The sequence below is a fragment of the Epinephelus lanceolatus genome, chromosome 21, assembly GCF_041903045.1.
Source record: "Epinephelus lanceolatus isolate andai-2023 chromosome 21, ASM4190304v1, whole genome shotgun sequence".
Taxonomy (NCBI): domain Eukaryota; kingdom Metazoa; phylum Chordata; class Actinopteri; order Perciformes; family Serranidae; genus Epinephelus; species Epinephelus lanceolatus.
The window spans coordinates 20,889,282-20,908,970 of NC_135754.1; the positions used below are offsets into that span (position 1 = coordinate 20,889,282).

General features: G+C 41.0%; 1 protein-coding gene across 4 annotated transcripts in view; it reads right to left on the bottom strand.

Moving 5' to 3' along the window:
- Positions 1-11,925, bottom strand: part of plce1 (phospholipase C, epsilon 1) — a 130,242-nt gene extending 118,317 nt beyond the window's left edge. For all 4 annotated transcript variants that reach the window (XM_033611224.2, XM_078163121.1, XM_078163120.1 and 1 more), the window contains exons 1-2: positions 11,792-11,925; positions 857-953 (exon numbers count right to left, since the gene is read on the bottom strand). The gene's annotated coding sequence lies outside the window, so the exon portion shown is untranslated. The remainder of the gene's footprint in view (positions 1-856; positions 954-11,791) is intronic.
- Between the last annotated feature and the right edge of the window lie 7,764 nt (positions 11,926-19,689).

The following is a 19,689-nucleotide window of genomic DNA, read 5'->3' on the forward strand; positions in this document are numbered from 1 at the left end:
AATGTTGTGGCTGTACAGATGTTAGCTGTCGCCTTGACACTAATGTCATTCGAGGACACGGACACGCTTGACACACAATAGGGCATGAACCTGTCCAAATACGGGTTAGAAGGGCGAGACTAGCATAACTTTTTGGCTACTCCAGGCAAGAAGTTTCACACTGTGGCTTTAAATCCTGAATCCACAGATAGACAGCTGTGCTTACCATTGAGTTAATTTAAAAACAGTCTGAAATTAGCAACAGGATAGCATTTCCACACTGTGGTTATTTTAAATGGAAGCATGTGGATTTGAATTAAGGTTTGATATAGATGTGCAACAGCTGTTCATTTAGTCTTGATCCTTATGGCTGCGTTTACTCCTCAGAACTTACAGAAATAGAAAATTAAATGGCAACAATAAAGACTTCACAGCACCACAACCATAGCAGACATTTACAAATAAAAGAGAACTGCTAGTAATTAAAAAATAATGATACAGTCTCTTCAGTTGCTAACCTTAAAACATGCACACACACTGAACACAGTTCAAAGTAGCTCTTGTTATCAGCTGAACTGTGACCCTGACCGGGAAATCAAATGGCTCTTCCAGGCTAAATCTCAGCCTTGGGCCAAAAACGCAGACAAACACACACCCACATGCACACCCACAAGGGAAACCAGGTCACACAGAGTGACAAGTGCACTGACCAAGAAAACCTTCAATCACTTCTACTTGACTTGTCGTATTATATACAATATTGTAAAGCACATGGTACTCATAACACCAGACTCCTTCTTCTTCTAGGAATTATCTAAAATGGTACAAAAATCTAAGCACTACAATGAGGTAGGTATAATTTAATGATAATACTTACATTAAAGTAGGCAGGTAGCCTTGTAAAAAGTCTTGTAAATATAATACTCCAGGTTTTCCAGGTGAATCAGGATTCCTGCTCACTGTGTTGTTGTCAGCTGAGAAACACACAGACAGAGAGTGAAAGAGAGTTAGTGTGTGAGAGAGCAACAGGCACTGACATGTGGGATGGGCCTCCCACAGTCAGTCTGCCAAGTCAGCAGCCAATCAGAACGTGTTTCTGAGGTTTGTTGATGTAAATGTTTCACCTTAACAGTCATTTGACAGACAGTTACAGCACAGGATGTGGCAGACTGCGGTGACACATAACCATGAATGGTTGGTCCTAAGTGAGATGCTGAATATGTTGTAGGGTTGCAACGTCACAAGATTTTCACAGTATGATAACAGTCTCAGAAAATATTGAGGTTTTACCGTATCATAATATTACAGATTTTATATTATTATCAGTCAGAATGATGGGGGTTATTTTGGTTAAGCAACTGTTTAATTACTAAAATTGAAACCTGAAACCATTTTGTTCATCGAAGTAGGTGTAAAATGTCTCCCCTTTGAAAATAACTAAAATAAGAGTTACACAGCAGCTGGTTAGCTTAGTAGAAAAACTAGAAACGACAGAGATAACTTGTTCTGGTCAAAGATATCAATCACCCCATCTCACCCCCCACCAGCACCTCTAAAACTCACCAATTTACAAGTTAGATCTTTTTTATTAAGGGAAGGGACTCACGAACCAGTTCCAGTTGAGAACCTGTTCCAAATTCAAGCATCTATGCTGCTAGAAACGTGCCAGGCGGGGTCATTTTGGAGAGGGAAAAATGGTTTGTCAAAGCACCGGCAATATACTGAAACAACTTACTATGCAACAAGAGCTTAAATTCCAGGAATGCCACGAATTTGAGACTCAACGCACAAGCGCCATTGCTTCCCAACTGAACAGCATGTCCCTTAACAAGGATTAATATCCTATGTTATAATGAAATTAACGCCAGGCAGACAGGCTGAGCAGGTTTTTTCTTTGAATAACAAAAAATGTTAAAAAGTGGAGCTTTTGCACACCTGAGTCACATGCATGTCTTTTTTTCTGCTCTGTTTTTACACTGTGTTCACACTCAGAGATAATACAGTTGCGTTGACGCTGAAAACCTGTGCATGCCAAGTCTTGTTGTGCCCATCAGGTTGCCAGGTAACCAGTGGGGACTTACATTCCTTTGGAAATACTCACTCCAACTGCCGAAGCACACTTTGGCACAAACCGGACCGTACATAAATTCTGAGCACTGTTGAAATGCACCATTATGTTATTCAGAGCACCACACTCCCTGAGCAGTAGAGCATACTCTTGTCACTCTGTCTGTGGAGACAGAGCAGCAGAGCGCCAAGCTAAGTGTATGTGTGGTTCATGTGGTTGTTTGTGAACTTACGTAAAAACAGAAAGATCTGTTACATCAAACAACAGCACACTCCATTATACTGGATTTACAAACACACACTCCGCAACTAAAATCTATTGCCAGTTGTCTACCTGGAAGTGCAATGCTCTGAGTACATGGGTACATTTTCTGTTTCAACGCTGAGAACACTACAATAGAATGAAGCTCATTTGGGTGTAAAACAGAAAACAAACATTCTTTGGGTCCACAAAATCAGGCTCTCATGCATTGTCTATGGAGCAGCTCCAGACTTTAAACCCTATGACATCACAAGTGTTGAGACTTAGCCTACTTTTCTGGCGTCTGGCTTTGTGGGAGAGCAGCTCATGTTCACAAATATTGATTGAACTTTCATTGGCCATGGAAATAACACATGCAACTCTTACTTTAGGTGGTGTTCCCCTTTAAACTATAGCACATAGGCCCTTGGTTGTATTCTAGACAATCCCAGACAACAACCTGGATTTTAGAAATATTAAAATATAGTTGAGGCAAAGGTTTGAACATGGGCTTGTACACTACTTCAAACAGCTTGTATACTTCAATAAAAGCCAAGGAAAACAGTGATCTCAGCTGCAGCACTGGAAAAAAAACAGATGAAATACGGACAGACAGTTGTCTGCTCATCTTGTTTTAAAAGAGAACTGCTGGGTACTACCAACATATTCCGTGCTGCAATAAAGTGTAACACATGTTGATGAAAGCAAAAGGGGATGATCTCAGCACCTCTGACAGTCCTGAAGAAACGGGATATAATCAAAATCAGATGGTTAACAACAAAACTGTGCTGTTTTTTGTCGGGGTTTTTTGTATTTGTGGGTGTGACGTGTCACTTGTTCCCTCATTTATCTCAAGAGAGTATTTCCACACTGCCATACATCAAGTAGAAAATGATGTACAGTGTAATTTGTGTTGGAGCTAACACCGTGTAATACTAATGTCGCTTTCACATACAGGGCATGTCACAGTATTGCAATGTGGTGTGACATCACAGGTCAAGTTTTACTTGTGAGTTTTAGTACATTTTAAAGCAGTGGTTCCCAACTGGTCCAGCCACAAGGTCCAGATTTGTCCTTAGTTATTAGTTCAAGGTCCACAAAGTTCAATATATTCAACATCATACTTGTGTTTGGCCATGTTGTGGAGCTACTTTTCTGTCTCTGTTGAGCAGCTGTTCGTTATTCACTCACTCTACAGCATGAAACAGTATTTTAAAATAAAAGCTTGTGCCAGGAATTCACTATACTTCAAAAGAAAGTGTGCTTTTTAAAAACTTAATATGTTCACAAGTCACAATGGACCAGCAACCCACTTCTGGACTGCAACCCACCAGCTGGGAACCACTGATTTAAAGTACATCTCAAAAAATCCCAATGTCCTCAAACGAGTACATCCTACAGCATCTTATCGTGTTACTGTTGCTTAAATTGGTCAAATTTGTTGTCAGACCACAAACTTAATCAATTATAAATAAACAAGTTTCAACCATAGCATGTGATCAGGTTTTGTACCTTGCCCACTTTTGTGTCCGGATCGGCTGCAGAGTGGCTGCCATCTTGCTTTACCATGGATTAGTGCATTGTGCTCTTACTACCACTAGATGGCACAGCAAGTGTCCACAAACAAGGACAACAGGTCTGAGTTAAGTAGAATGAAGTATAAGGTGCAGGAAACCAAAAATGCGGTGTCCTCATATGAGGTCACAGGGTCTCAGGAGGTAATTTCAATGGATGGAGGTAGGAAACTGCTAGCCATAAGCACTTCATAAGCTAATGGTAGATCAAGGTGGTTATAGCAAGTAAAAGCCCAGTCACCAGAATAAAATGCTGGCACTGTACGTTTTGCAAACCACAGACATGTTACATTTGTTAGTTTCATACTAATCATTTCAACATTTCTAAAGGGATGTAGCTCAGATTACATGCACGTAAGATGAGTTTCTCATCAAGAGGAGGAGGAGGAGGAGGGTATGGTGATGGTGAGACACCACCCAGGCTGCCAAGCAGCAGAACACTGTTCAAAACCAACGAATAGTGGGTATTTTTTTAACGACAGGTTGAGACATTTCCAGCCATTCTGGTAGCGACAAAAGTGTTTTGTTGTGCTTTTACCAAGAGTACGAGACAGGTCCAGCTGTGTTATAGTGCCAAAACCATTTCTTTTTTTTTAAACGAGAGTTCGTGACACTTCCTGCAGTGTTTGTAGCAACCAAACTGGGTATATTAAGCCAAAACATGATGTTTTCCTAACCCTTACCAAGTAGTTTAAGTGCCTAAACCTAACCACACATTAACCACAGTGCTGTCACAACATCAAATTGAAATTTTCAACATATCCGCTATATATGAAACATACTAATGTTACATTTTCGTGGTTTGCATAAGTGTACAATGCCAACATTTATTCTGGCGACTGGGGTGCTGACTGATGGATGTAAATCTAAATCTGACACAGCTCTAAAGAAGGACAGCTTTTTTTTAAGTTAACACATTCGACCTCTTATTGAAATTATGGATTTAAACACTAATGCCTCTTGTGTAATAACCTATTGTCTCATTGGGTAGTCAATCAACATGAGTAACAATTTGTTTTAATGAGTTCGTGTCTCAGGAACAGAACCTTTTTTGCAACCGTGTCCTAAATCATTGTTTATCCCCTCAACAGGAGGCCTTCATGCTCACATAAAAGCCTTTTTCTAATGTTCATTCATGGAGGATTATTTCACAACTCATCCAAACGATGACTCATGCCCTGGTATGTGATTATTAGGTCTAACTTCACATGGAGTGCAGGAAAGTATGGCCAAATCAGTGAAGTGGAAAGCAGCACCGTGAATTACTGCTTTGTATTTTTCATTATTTCTGAAGTTCACTTTGATACAACAGAGTCAGTGGATAAGGAGAGTAAGAGGGGGAGTAAATGGCATGGAAAATCTAAAAGTGTAAAATGAGAGCTGGATTCAAACTGAGCTGAAATGTCACTTATCCTGAGCCTCCAAATTACTCGGCTAAATACTTCACACTAAGATTCAGTGCTGGATCTGTAGCATTCCTCCAGCATAATAAGCAGGTCAGGGAGGGAAGGAATCCCCTTTTCTGTTGTGTATGGGCCATGGAAAAAACAGCATATGCCATGTGAGTACAAAAGAGTGACGCTCCAACTGTGTCACCCAGCTGCAAAGAGACAGGCATGCAGCTGACAACACAGATTTCAATTAGATCATCTTTGCAGTCACGAATGCTTTGGTGATGCCAAAAAGGTGACTAGTAGTGCTATAGAGAAAGTTCCAAAACCTAACTAATGTGAATTCCATTCATAATCTAAGAAACTCTGAGAAGTGAGTCAAGTAACAGGACTGGCGAGAAGAGGAAATAAGGGAAAAACAATCCTTTAGAGAGAATATTACACGTGAGAGAGTGTAATGCAACAAAGGATGCACTGATAACATACTTGCTTTCAGTCTTAATCTGGCCGAAACCACTGGACTGACTACGGGAAAAAATAACTTTACCTTCAAAAGTTAATGACTGACAAGTATTCCCTGGAAGATCATGAAAATACCAAACAAAATTAAATAACATAGCTCCAGTGAGCTGGCAAAAGAGAAGTAACATATGCTTTGTGAAAACAAAGAAGAATTTTTGACAATTTATTATTCAAGGAATAACTGATCATTTGAAGGGGGTCGTAAGAGGTCCATAGTTAGTGCATTACTCACAGCAGATGTCAGTCTGCAAGCCCCCACTTTGGAGGAACAGGTAGGAGTATTGACATGGAATGTAAGTGATGTACTGCTGTGGACAGGTCAGCAACAAAACTGTTTTGAAGCCATATTGTTTTCTTTAAAGCCAGACTCCATTTAGAAAAACAGTAATTCAACATCGCTGGACACAGGAGCCCCTGATCTTATCCATCGATGTGCCTTTTTCAGGGCAATGGGGGGCGTGAGCAAGTAACAAAACGTGTAATTCAGCATGTGACGTAAACAGTGACATGGAGGGAAGCCGTAGCTGGTCAGTCCTTCAGCAAATCTCTCATAAGTCGGCCCGTTCTTCACCGCCCCCGTCATCTGACGGCTAATGGCCTCTTCGTTTGGGTGGGTTGCACATGCGGCATCATCAACAGCTCCTCCCACAAGTCATCAACAGCCCCTCCTGTTGCGGAAGGCCGCCTTGGTCTGTTTAAACTAAAAGGGTTCCACCAATATGACTATGCTACGAGGCGGAAAATCGGGCACCTCAGATCAACTCGCCAATCCAGCTCTGTGTCTAAACGCTCGCAGCTTGCCAGCAAAACAGCCCAACATTCGCGGAAAATCTGGCAGTGTAAAAGGGGCTATAGACTGATATGCAAGGACACACATGCAGGAAAAAAGAAATGGAAACCTAGCAACACCATTCCTTGTCGTCAGCTACCGCCACACTTAAATTGTTAATGAATGTTTAGATGGGACTTTTTTTAGCTGGCTAAATTGCAATTTGCTGCTAGCCCCATTCACAGCAGTGCATTACCTTGCTTTAATGTCAGTCTTCCTGCCTGCTTCTCCAAACTAGAGGCGTATACTGTCTATGGATAAGAACCTCATACAACCCCACTTTAAAAAATCCAAACTATCCCTTTAAGAGCTTTATACATGCTAAATAGGAATGTGAAGCGAGCTGTGTAAAGTAAGGTAGATACTCTGTATTGTGGCAGTGTATTGGAAATCAAGATGTGGTGTGGAGATCTAGTAAAAGAAAACCCTGCACAGTTCCCTTTAAATCTTCAGTATACTAACACACTCGTGCAAACGAGCCCCCCTCTGTTTAACACAGGGGGGTCAGAGAAGAAAAGACACATCATATGACTACAATAGAATCACATTCCTTAAACTGGTCGCAGTTGAAAAGAAGCTGACAAAGAGAAAGGGAGAGACGAGAGCAGATGGAGCATAGACACAAATTTAGATTATAAGAGGAAAATCAACAAATAAAAGCACAATGTCATGTGAGTGTTTGTGATTACAACAAATAAAAACCTAATTTAGATTGTTGCATTATTGACAAAATGACTGCGGGCAGCAGAGTTTTGATCTGGCTGAGAGAAAACTGGACCAGGTTTCTAATCAAAAAACTGGCGTGGTCTCGGTTCAAACCCAAACCCAAACCTGAACCACTGCTGCATTTAATGAGTCACAACCCTACTAACGTATGATTTTGATTCAAAACAAAATCTAAATCAACCTCTTATTTTCAAAGTCAAAACCATCAAGTGTGTACCATAAATTGTAGATTTCTACTTCTTAATCACACATGGGAGTCAGCCATCAACAATCAATCAGTCCGTTTTTACAACGGGAACATCTGAATAGTGCCTTGAAGCCCGACCTAATTGAAGTTTGGGAAAATTCAAAAAGCTCGACTTGGTCCAAACCCAATGGGTCGGATCCTGCCAGCTTTGGGCAGAGAATCACAGCTCAAGAGATCTGATGGAAAACTGCTTTCCATGTGCTGGCCTGTAAATTTTCAGAGAAGAAACCCAGCTGAGTGGAATCTGTACTTTATCCATAACCAGATCAACAGGATGGCATCTTCTTTATGAGGAGAATTTAAAGCATGTATTACTCTTCATTTGAAGGGAGTACGGTTATATTTTTTGGGTTGGGACCCATAATGAGTCACATGCCAGTTTCTAGTGGGTCCCCCCACATGACAAGAGCACTGGTTATGTTTTTATTAGTCATGGTCATGGTTTTCAGATTAATAAGTTTGACCAGTCTCTTTTTGGCCTCCTGGACCACATGTTTTTCTAATAAGAAAAAGTGACAGCTGATTCTTCTGAAGAGGCGATGTGATCCTACACACCCTGAAATCTCAAACACTTGTTTCAGGGAGTGTTCATGAAGAGCGTTTCAAACCAGCCACCAGGAGAGCTCATAAATACTGACACAACTGCACAAAGGACTTATGCAAGAGAATACCCACCTTCCCATTAGCAGCTTTTATCGCCCAGAGACAACTCAAACAGACTTTGACAAAAGCATTTCGAGGAAAGGAAAATAAAGTCAAAAGGATGAAACATCAACCTGCATTTTGTTGCAGCCAGGTTACCTTTCATTTCCAACACAGTCTCCCATCTGCCAGTTAACAAAGTGCGAGGCTGGTTACGCTGGGAACAGTGCTGCAAACAGAACAGACTTTTCATGCGAGGGACCTGGGGAACATATGGCTTTGATTAGAAGGCAGGGCAGAGAGAGACGCCAGTGGAAAGTGTGCAGAGAGAGTGGGGCTCTATGTGTGTGTGTGTGTGTGTGTGTGTGTGTGTGTGTGTGTGTGTGTGAGAGTATGTTTGTGTTAGTGTAACAAGGGCTGACTCAAGAAGGGGTGACTGTATCTTCACGGCGGATAAGTGTGTGAATGCAAGTGTGCGCGGTGCGTGCATGCACTCGTTAACAAAGACAGACAAAAAGATGACTCACAAAAACGGAGACTGCTGAAGTGGAGAATGAAATAAGCGCCAGTATTTGTGAATAAATGTGTGTGTGTGTGCGTCTATAACAACAGACAGTGTGTTGTTGAGGAATAACAAAAGTGATCCACGCCAGTAGAAATGACGATAAGCCTCAGGTTTTTCATACAACAAACAACAAACTTGTTGCTGTTTATTGTAATTAAATGAACTAGTCTGTCAAATCAGCTCCATGCAATCACCTATTTTTTATTTATAGAATTTCATTACATTTCTGGGGACAGACTAAACATCATGTAAGCATATGGCAATCACGCAACACACGTCTCCGCCTAATTACAGTTAATCACTTCCCAGTTGTTTCCCGGACAAGTCCAAGTCAAAATAAGTTCATATCAGGGTCTAGTTCAAGCTTGGGGAAGTCTGGTTTCAGCACTGAAGCCAGTAAACTCTGCTGCAAGGGATCTGGCTTTTATATCTGATTATGTAAAGTAATGGCTTTGATCGGTGGTTTTGCCTTTGCCTAAAATTTGTTCATGTTCACATGTGTTGTCTGAGCAACTGTATGTAAGACAGCATGAAAAGCATAAGGACATATGAATGTGAATAACTCAAGGTGTAAAGTACCTGAATCTCAGAAATTTCGTGGCAGTGTAAGAATTTAAATGCAGCATTTAGCTCCTTTAATTGTGTACTGCTGTGAAGTGGCTGTAAACAGAGCAGACTTGAAGGTACCCTGTGGACTTTCGACATAATAGTAGCACTATAGAGCATTGTTGTTTTATGAGCTGGTCCCTGTTTTGTTGATGCTGCACACAAGGATGAGCACTCACATGCATGTGCAAATACACAGACAACCCAATACACATTCCTGCCACCAGTTTCACACTATTCCACTGAGCGACAGCTGGTAAAGGGAAAAATGTTAAGACTAGATTAGACTCCATAGAGGTGGTGCTATAGTGCCGCCACAAAGTCCCTTCTTTGTGCCTCCTTTGCATTTTTACCCAGAACAGCGACATAATGCCACTCAAGTGTGTGATTTTGGACAGCATGCCGGCATTGTGGAAGCAAAAACAATAACAATGGCATTACATGGCAATAACAATCATTTACCGTCCCTGTTATACAGTGGTAGATCACGACCTCTGCTCGGAGGGTAAGGAGCTCCCGGGCCTCATTGTTTTTCCAATTTGCAGACATTTTTGCCCGCTGTTTTTATTCTTTGAGTTAGCTGCTAACTGCTATCAGCTACTTTTAAATCTCCCGGTGCTGGGTCACACGCATAACACGTTGTCAAAACGTCACACTTGTGTTGCCCATGATCCCGTCCTGCCAGCTGCCCTGTTTGCGCAGACATATGTTCAGCACTGTTGCTACCTCCATTGCTAGTTTAAAGGCGAGACAACTATGTCCCCCCCATTCTGCGACTGTACCTTTTACACGGCACGGCAAGTGGAATGACGGCATGAACTTTCTGCCTTTCAGAGGCAGTGTAAAAGGTGCTAATGTTAACACCTATATGGCTGCCTATTTCCATTTATGATGTACAGCAGTGTAATTTCATCTCATGTCATATTATTTTTTCATTATCTGAAATTTGTTTCATCTGCCATGTTATTATCCAGGTCATGTGAGTGCTTCCAATTGGCTGTTGCTACTACCTAGGTTAGGCTTCAACCGTGCATAGCAACACACCAGGGAAAGGCGAAGAAGAACATTCAACATGACTGTTACAACTCAAGGATTTGTGCAATGCAGTTTGGTGCAATAAATATAACTTTTGTTAGTTTACAAAAATCTCCACAGGGCACCTGTCATTTCTAGACACAGGTAATCAACGCAGCTTGAGAAGCATGATGGAAAAAGAATGTATTCTACAGCTGCTACATGTTTTAAGGTCAAAGGTCAACTTTGGCCGCAAACACCCTTCCAAAGTGGAATGTCACCGAGACAACCAATCAAATGGGAAGCACCTACAAGGAGTTCTGTAAGTGAGGATGCACTTAGGCAGAGAATGAGTTCGAAAACAACAAGTCCAACCAGTCTCCCTCCCTGACTGCTCCTGATTTCTATCTCAAGACATAACCACACCTTCGCTCCAACTGCTGCCTCATATTATGCCCTGATGTTAGAGCACACAAGGTGACTGGAGATGTGCACTATGCAAACAGCATCAATCTGAGGAGAAGTGAAAGTTTTTACAAAGAACTTTTCTGCAATCATACAGTGATTGTGTCAACGACAGCAGCTCCAGTCTCTTTTCTCTTGTAAATATGGCCATGTTATCCTAGTAGTCAGTGTCAAGACTCATAGGGAGTGATTTTTTTTTCATAAGCTGCCCATGTGTCACTGGACCACAGACACAAACCAAACTGCTGGATCTGATTTATCTGAGCTTTCATTTCCATTTGGAGCTCTTTAGTTTAAAGCAACCTCTGCTGCAGCATCACATACAAGAGGGTCAAAGGTCACAGAGCCCAAGGGATGTCTGGGGGACTCTGTGTAAGCAAACAAGAATCGGACCTGTCAGACTGAAAACTAGCATGCACAAGTGCACACCCAACTTTAAAGTGAATGGAAATTGCATTTGAATGTTAGCCAAAAATAAGCTAATGTCAATAAACACAAGCAACTTTGTCAGTGATGCAGCCTTTATACAGAGTAATGCACCCTGAAGGCAGCACAGACATTTAAAAAGATGGCTAATGGTAGTTGAAGCGCTTTTATTAACATGAGGAGAGCCCCAAAAGACACAGCAGGACCCCCAGTTAGTGAGAGTGATTTCAGTTTGCTGTCCCGGTTCAAACTGAGTCGAGCAAACAACTTTTAACCTACTTTCATTTATAGTACCGGGAAAACCAGGCTAAACGCAAACCCGGCTCTATTAGCTTGATTTCGGTGACTTCGGGGTTCCTGTGCCCCAGTTAGTTAACCGCTGACACTGACACCGACTTCACAAACAAACCGCTCGCGACTCGTGCAACGCAGCGCGTGAAAAGGTGTCTGAACGTGCACTGACGTGACAGTTTGAGGACGTGTTGGCACAAACTTACCGACAAATGTTGTCAAATCCAGTTAGCATCCATGTAAACTGCGCGTACTGACGGGTTCAACACACGTCCTGCTAACTTGTCGTGGACTGGCTGCTCCACAGCTCGCGCGGGGAGACAGTTGATGCAGCAGCTCGTGCTGCGGTGGGAAACTGCTCTCTCTGCTCTGGTGCCTTCAGGTGCTCCTCGGAAAAGTGTAGTTCAAAGTCAAACCAAGACTCAAAGTGCTTTTGGTTGCCAAAATAAGTACTATTTTGTGGACTGTAGCCTCATGTTTAGATACTATATTTATATATATATATATATATATATATATGTATGTATATAGGGTAGATGATAGATGGAATAGTCTGAGGTAAAGGTAAACATGTTAGTCCAGCTGTTGACAGTGTTGTGGTTGTTGATGGGTTGGGTGTACTATTAGGTAGATTGGTGGGTTACCAAGGAGATAGTGAGTGTGCTCTTATATATTCCAAAGGCTTTTTGGCTGATATGTTATGATATGATTTCTTTATTTATCTATTCAGTCATCTGAACAGACAAGACAGTACTGTTATTTGAACTCAACATATCAACAGGCACCTGGTAGTTACACATTCTTGTACCCATAGTAGTGGCTTTCAACTTCATCACTGACCCTAGCTAACATGTTTGTATGACACAATTTCTAACATAGATTCCTTCCACTTTTCAAAATCTGGAAGTGATGTACTCTTCCAGAATCTGAGGATCACTTGAGCAGCTGTGACAACCCCTACATTTAGCACCACAGGGTCATATTTTGATACGTTCGGCAGTTCTGTTTGGTCCCCCATAAGGCATAACCTTGGTGATTTAGGTACCATTGTACCCAACCACTTCCTTATGTGATCCACAACTTTATTTTACTATATAATGACGAAAACTCTGTCTGTTCCACGTTTTTCTCCTCACTGACTTGGTCAATCCATGTGAAATTTGGCACAGTGGTAGAGGGTCATGGGAGGATGCGAATGAAGCAATATTGCATCAATTGGCCAAAGGGGGGCGCTATAGCAACTGATTGAAATTGCAAACTTTGAATGGGCATATCTCATGTCCCGTATGTCGTAGAGACATGAAACTTTGCACAGAGATGCCTCTCCTCATGAGGAACAAATTTGCCTCAAGAACCCATAACTTCCGCTTATATAGATTTTCCACCATTTTGATTTTTTTGAAAAACACTTAAAATCGATCTCTTCCTAGGACGTTTGAGCGATCTGCATGACACTCGGTGAACATAATCTAGGGACCAATATCTAAAGTTCCCTCTTGGCAAAAGTTGGAAAACTTACTAAAACTGAGCTTCTATAAGGCAATGAATATTGCGGAGGGCGTGGCTCATCACATAAAGGTGTATAACATCTCAAGGGTTTCACCGATCACCACGCAACTTTGTAGGCATATGACCACACATAATCTGAGGGGACCCCTCCATTATTGACCCCATCAAACAAAATGGGGGCGCTAGAGAGCTAATTTCTTATCTAGGCCTAACCGCCTTATCGATTTTTACTAAACGTGGTAGATATGTAGAACAGGATGCCTCAAGGTGACTGGAGAATTTAACTCTAATTGGCAACTGGGTGGCGCTATAACAACAGAAAAATGCTTAAAAATGGCTAAAATGCGACAGATCGCTGTGGCTCCCCCTGTGGCTGAATGTTTTGTTTTTTCTAAGTCATGGTATGGTATGCTGTACTCAATGGGTATGGATGGACTAGTATCATGTTATATGTTATAACTTGGAAAAACTTCGCAAATATGGAAAGTTGCATTTAGGCCACTGTACGGTAAAACCAAGTTGGGAAAATTGCAGTAGTTTGTGTGATACAACAAATAGTAAAACAATGAATGCCAAGCATAAGTGCTATACTGTATGCAACTGGATTTGCTTGTGTTTCTTGAAGACATTTCGCCTCTCGTCCAAGAGTCATTTTAAGACCATATTATCTTAATTTAATGTGGGTTTTCTCTGGGTACTCCAGCTTCCTCCCACAGTCCAAAGACATGCAGGTTAATTGGTGACTCTAAATTGGCCGTAGGTGTGAATGTTAGTGTGAATGGTTGTCTGTCTCTATGTGTCAGCCCCGTGATAGTCTGGCGACCTGTCCAGGGTGTACCCTGCCTCCCAATGTCAGCTGGGATAGGCTCCAGCCCCCCCCCCCCGGCGACCCTCAAGAGGATAAGCGGTTAGAAAATGGATGGATGTGTTTTTGTGGTGGTTATTCCTATAGTACATTGTTAAATTGAATTGCAACAAATAAAACAACACTCAGGACTCAGGACTAGTTAGTATTATTACAGCATGAGAGAACTGGAATGTATCTGGGCATGTGGTCCACATGAGCTTCCACATATAATCTGCTGCGCTAGATAGGAAGGAAGGAAGATGTGCAATACACAGATGGTATGTCACTTATGTCACATATAGGCATAATAGTGTTAAGTGTTTTGTTTTGTGTGGTAAATGCAAGATATGTGTATTTAATCATGTTTTTTATTGGTGTTTTCTGCCATGTTAAACTTAATTGTAAAATATCCAACAGCAAGTGAATGCAGCATCTTCTCTCCCAGTAGCCAACTGAGCTGCGGACAGGAGGACAATAACTGCGGCTCTGGGTTACTTTGTGGTCCTCTGTGTGTGTGTGTGTGTGTGTGTGTGTCACCACATTGGAATGTCTGGCAACAATTTCACACCATATAGCCAGTCATCCACTCCATTCAGCGTGCACTATACAGTTTCCACTTGTCTGATAAAAAATTGTTTTATAGGAATTCACCACAGACTTCAGAGTTAAGTTGTTCTGTCAGCCTATTTGCTTTAACTCAGGGGCCAATCACATAAATAGACTGGTGAAATAAGTGCCTCTGGTGCAGCAGGTTGGCCCTCACATGACAGACACCTTGTTTCCTCCTCCAGCCTGTTGCTTGGACTGACCCTGCCTCATATAATCTGCTAATAGATCCAGATGTGTTTCACCTCAGCTGAATCAGCCACATCTGTATGCGGGACAGATTCAGTCTTCAGATGTATAGCATCTGGAATGAGTGCTGCAATAATCTATTCAATTTTTTTGGCATGTTTCGCGCGCTGCAAACACACGACACGTGGTCTCACTGATCTCCCCAACGCACGATCGCTTTTATTATCATCATTCAGGGAGTAGAGTAGAAAGTAGGTTGCCGTTTTCCGCCCCGCCCCCCGAGACAGCGAAAGCACGTGCTTGAAAGAGATGCCCTTTTCCACTTCACAGCCTATAACTGCATTTATTTCAACTTGGAAAATGAGGGATTATTTTCCAATTCCCTCCCGCTCCACTGATGGGAAGTCTTATGCCATCCGTCAGGAATGTGCAACCCTTCCATTCCTCCAGCTCTCCTCCACCCAGGAGCGCGCAAACCTTTGGGAATCCCCAGCGCCCTGATAAAACACGAGGGCGTTTTTTTTTTCATGCCTTACCGTATCTTGATTTCACCAGTCCATTACATCTGATGTGACTTTACACTTTGCCAAGAAATTGCTTTGTAATCAAGAGGGAAAACAGAAAGTAGACAAGGAAGGGAGAGACTTGAGAATTTGCCCTGGAATACCTTTTACCCCCATGATGGAAGATAACATACTTACCTGAAAACAAGTGTGTATTGAAATGCAGTGTAAATAAGGTACTTGTTGATATACTTGTTAGATATCTTGTACACACACCTTACTTATCTGATCCAATCAGTAACCTACAAACCTGTTTTTCCAAAGCAAAGCTCTTAAGGGCAAATTGTGAAATGATTTATTTTTATTTATTTATTTATTTATTTTTGGTGATTCTCTTTTTATTGATTTATAAAAGCAATATGAACATACAGTCAGGTCCATAATTATTTGGACAATGATACAGTTGTCATCATTTTGGCTCTCTACACCACCACAATGGGTTTTAAATGAAACAATGAATACCTGCTTAAAGTGCAGACTCTCAGCTTTCATTTAAGGCTTTTTTCAAAAATGTAGTATGAACCGTGTAGGAATTACAACCATTTCTTCACACAGTCCCCCGACTTTAAGGGCTCATAAGTATTTGGACAAACTAACATAATCATCAATTAAACAGTCAGTTTTAATACTTGGTTGCAAATCCTTTACAGTCAATGACTGCCTCAAGTGTTGGACACATAGGCATCATCAGATGCTGGGTTTCTTCCCTGGTGATGCTCTGCCAGCCCTTTACTGCAGCCGTCTGCACTTCCTGCTTGTGTTTTGGGTGTTTTGCCCTCAGTTTTGGCTTCAGCAAGAGAAACGCATGCTCAGTTGGATTCAGGTCAGATGATATGACTTGGCCGTTGCAGAACATTCCACTTCTTTGCCTTAAAAATGTCTTTGGTTGCTTTTGCAGTATGCTTCAGGTCATTGTCCAACTGCACTGTGAAGCATCGTCCAATGAGTTTTGAAGCATTTGGTTGAATCTGAGCAGATAATGGTGCCCCAAACACTTCAGAATTCATCCTGATGCACTACAGGTAAGTCCCTTTAAATGACTCTGAAAACTGGACAAAGACATTCAGTTATTCAGATTATGACTGTGAAACATTAATAAAACCAATATCTTAAGCTACATCCACCATAAAAGTTTCAGGGAAAGTCAGAAAGGATGAGGTGAAGTGGCGTTCAAGAGCCAGTCCTAGTTCTAGTGGATCCTGCCCTCTGCTGTCAGTAAAGGATCATTACACGTGAAGGAAGCTATTATTATATTACTGTTACTTCTGGGCTCTGATTCAATAATAACATTGATAATAATGGTATTGATCACAGCAGATGCACCATTACTACTGCAACTACCAATAATACACAGAATAAACAAAATACATCCTTCTATAACGGTTGTGTTATTTGTATAGTGTGACCTTTATCAATAACACGGGTATATTGGATAGGTGATGTGCTTTATATAGACTGATGGTGATTGCATGTTGAAATTGAGAACATAGAAGAAAGAACTAAGCTGTAGGTGGAAGATAAAAAGCCCAGCTTTCATTTTTATACAACACATTTTAGCATCCAGTTAGTCCTAATCCTCCCCCACAACAAAGAGCCCCTCTTCACACTTACTTAGCTCAGCGCTCAGCTTAAGAAATTTCCCCGCAACCATGCCTAGATCTAGAGTAAGGTTTATGACACCATCTGCATACAGTCAGCCCTCTATGGAAGGTACAAGCCTTTGTTATTGCAAGATATGGGTTATGTTGCGACACAATGAAACACAGCCCTTCTGCATGAATACACAATGCCTCACAACTGTGTACAAACAAAGGCGGAAATAAACAAAGGTGCCATGCTCAAAGAGACACATAATCTGCATGCACGCGTACAAACAATGACTACAATCCACTCAGCCAGGTACTATTCTGTGCACTCCTGTCAACAGCTACCTGACTCAGTGGTCTGTCACCATTGTCACCCATTAGCAAAGCGAGGGTAGCACCATGGGCTCTGGGACAATGACTAAGTACAGACAATGCATCTACACAGTTTGGGTCTGTTCCACAAGTTTCAGTCAGGTTAGAAAGATAATGAAGCCACAATTTCTCAAATGATTTGTGAAAAAGAAACCTGGCTGCAGAAGTCGACCCAGTGGTTGCTTTTTAATGTACCCCGGATTTTAACAAATCTGGGGTAAACTGCATTCTGGCAAGGAGCAATCTTCAAAAAGATCTAAAATTAGAAACACTTATATCCACTGATAAATTCAAGAGCATTGTGGTGACAGAGACATGAGCTTGTTTTTCTTAAGAGGCCATTATGTTTGAATAGTTGTTGTTTTATTGTGGATTTTTGTATTACATGTTCTATTGTTGCATTTTAAATGTGTCTTGATTGGTTAAATAAATAAAGTCTGACAGCAGGAAACAAGACCACAGACAAGAACAGTTATAAATTCATATAGAATTTATTATTAAATCATAGTATACTAAATATAATCAATCACTATGCAGAAATATATACATCTCATAGAATATTTTGATGTAATACATTACAGAAATAGTAAAATAAATACTATAAAGCATAGTTTAAAAACTCTAAAAACAGTTTATTTTGTAAGGCTTATAGGTTCTGAAACAAATGTTTAATTAGCCATTTGATGGAAATACAACACTACCAGCATTCAAGTCAGCTAAACTAATATTCTGGAGGTAAAAAGCAACGTCAAAGCAAATCAAACAAGAAGAACGTATAATTAGTGTCTGAACATCTGAAGTAACGGTAACTGCCTTGTGTACTACGGAACAATGATTACAGTGCCTTTAAATAAAGTCCTCCACACTAAAGTATGATACTGGGACTACATGTGATAGACCAGCTTTTATCATATTTTATCATATCATATTTCTCATACATTCCCATTATTTCACAAGGGTATTCGGTATACCAAGATACTTGTGCAAAAAAACAATGTAAGTAACAAGAAACATGTACGACATTGCACTGATGTGTTTCTCATATACAATTAGCTTCTATTTAGAGGACCTGACGACACAAGTTGCCAGGGCGGATATTGACACAACAGTGGGGTGAATGAATCTGAGGTGCTGAATGAAGTCATGTGGGTCATGAATTGCTTTTCTAGTTGGAAGAAGTCATTTCAAGATTAAGTTACATGTGGCAATACTTCCAAACAGAGGATTTTTTACTTGTCCTGTAATGTTATCCCCATCACTCGCAGTCACCTGTTCCGCTAGTAGAGACTGACCTCTAGTGGCTTGTGCTGTGCACTACAATACATCCCCTCAATACAGCATCTCTGTGTCAGTTTAATAGAAAGAGGAGCATCCGTATTTCTAATACCAGGGCTGCTCCCTAGAGTCGACCAAACATTAGTCGATCAGAAAGGTCATTAACAAAGATTTCATTAACAAAAAAACAAAAACGTGAAACTCTTAGTAGGAGCTGCGCCTTGTCAAAATAAATCAAAACCTATATGACTGGACCACGCTTGTATTTCTCTGTACTGTAGCACAGTGTTAACAATGTTACTGATACTATTCTTTCTCAGACCTTGAACTCAAACCATTGTGTTGCCCCGCCCAAAATATATCAGTTAATAATTAAATTCATATCGTAAACATGCGGGTGACTAGTTGACTAATGGCCCTAAATGACGACTATTGGTCGACCTGGAAAGTTCTGAGTCGGGGGCAGCCCTACTAAATACCTCAGTATACTGTAAATTGCTGCACTACTGCAAATTATTCATTTAACTATACTGTACTCTTTAAAAATAATGGGTAAGACCAGAATTTTATGAACTGATACATGTTCCTAGTCATAATAATCGCAGCAAATTGATATAAAAATTAAATAAGCTCCCATAGGAAAGTCCTTTTTCCAGCCTAGAAAGATTTCAGATGTCACACTGTGCCATCCCTGCTCTACATATTCCTCCTGGAATCTGTGATTGACTTCTTAAAGAAGAGAAATATCAAAACCAACTTACATCACTGTCAAATGAAGTGTCACATTAGATCCGATTTAACAAAACAACAACGTGCAAACTCAAGAGTTCAGTTTATTAGTGACTTACTAGTTAAAAGGAAGAGCTATAATTGGAGGCAAGTCTGATGATGCAGCTGTGCTCGACAACAAGAACACAAACAGCAGCATGTGAAAAAAAAAAGCGAGGAAGAGACTGTGGGATGTTAAATAGCAGTCTGGCAGCACTAACTGCCTTTCTTTTCTGGCTGTATTTCACCCAATTAAACATCCCCACAACAGAGGACCGCAGTTGCACCGAGACTTCATCAGTCATGACAGAGGGGAAACTCCTGGCTAAATGCTAAAAATACAGAATGATTTATACCAGACACACACACACACACACACACACACACAC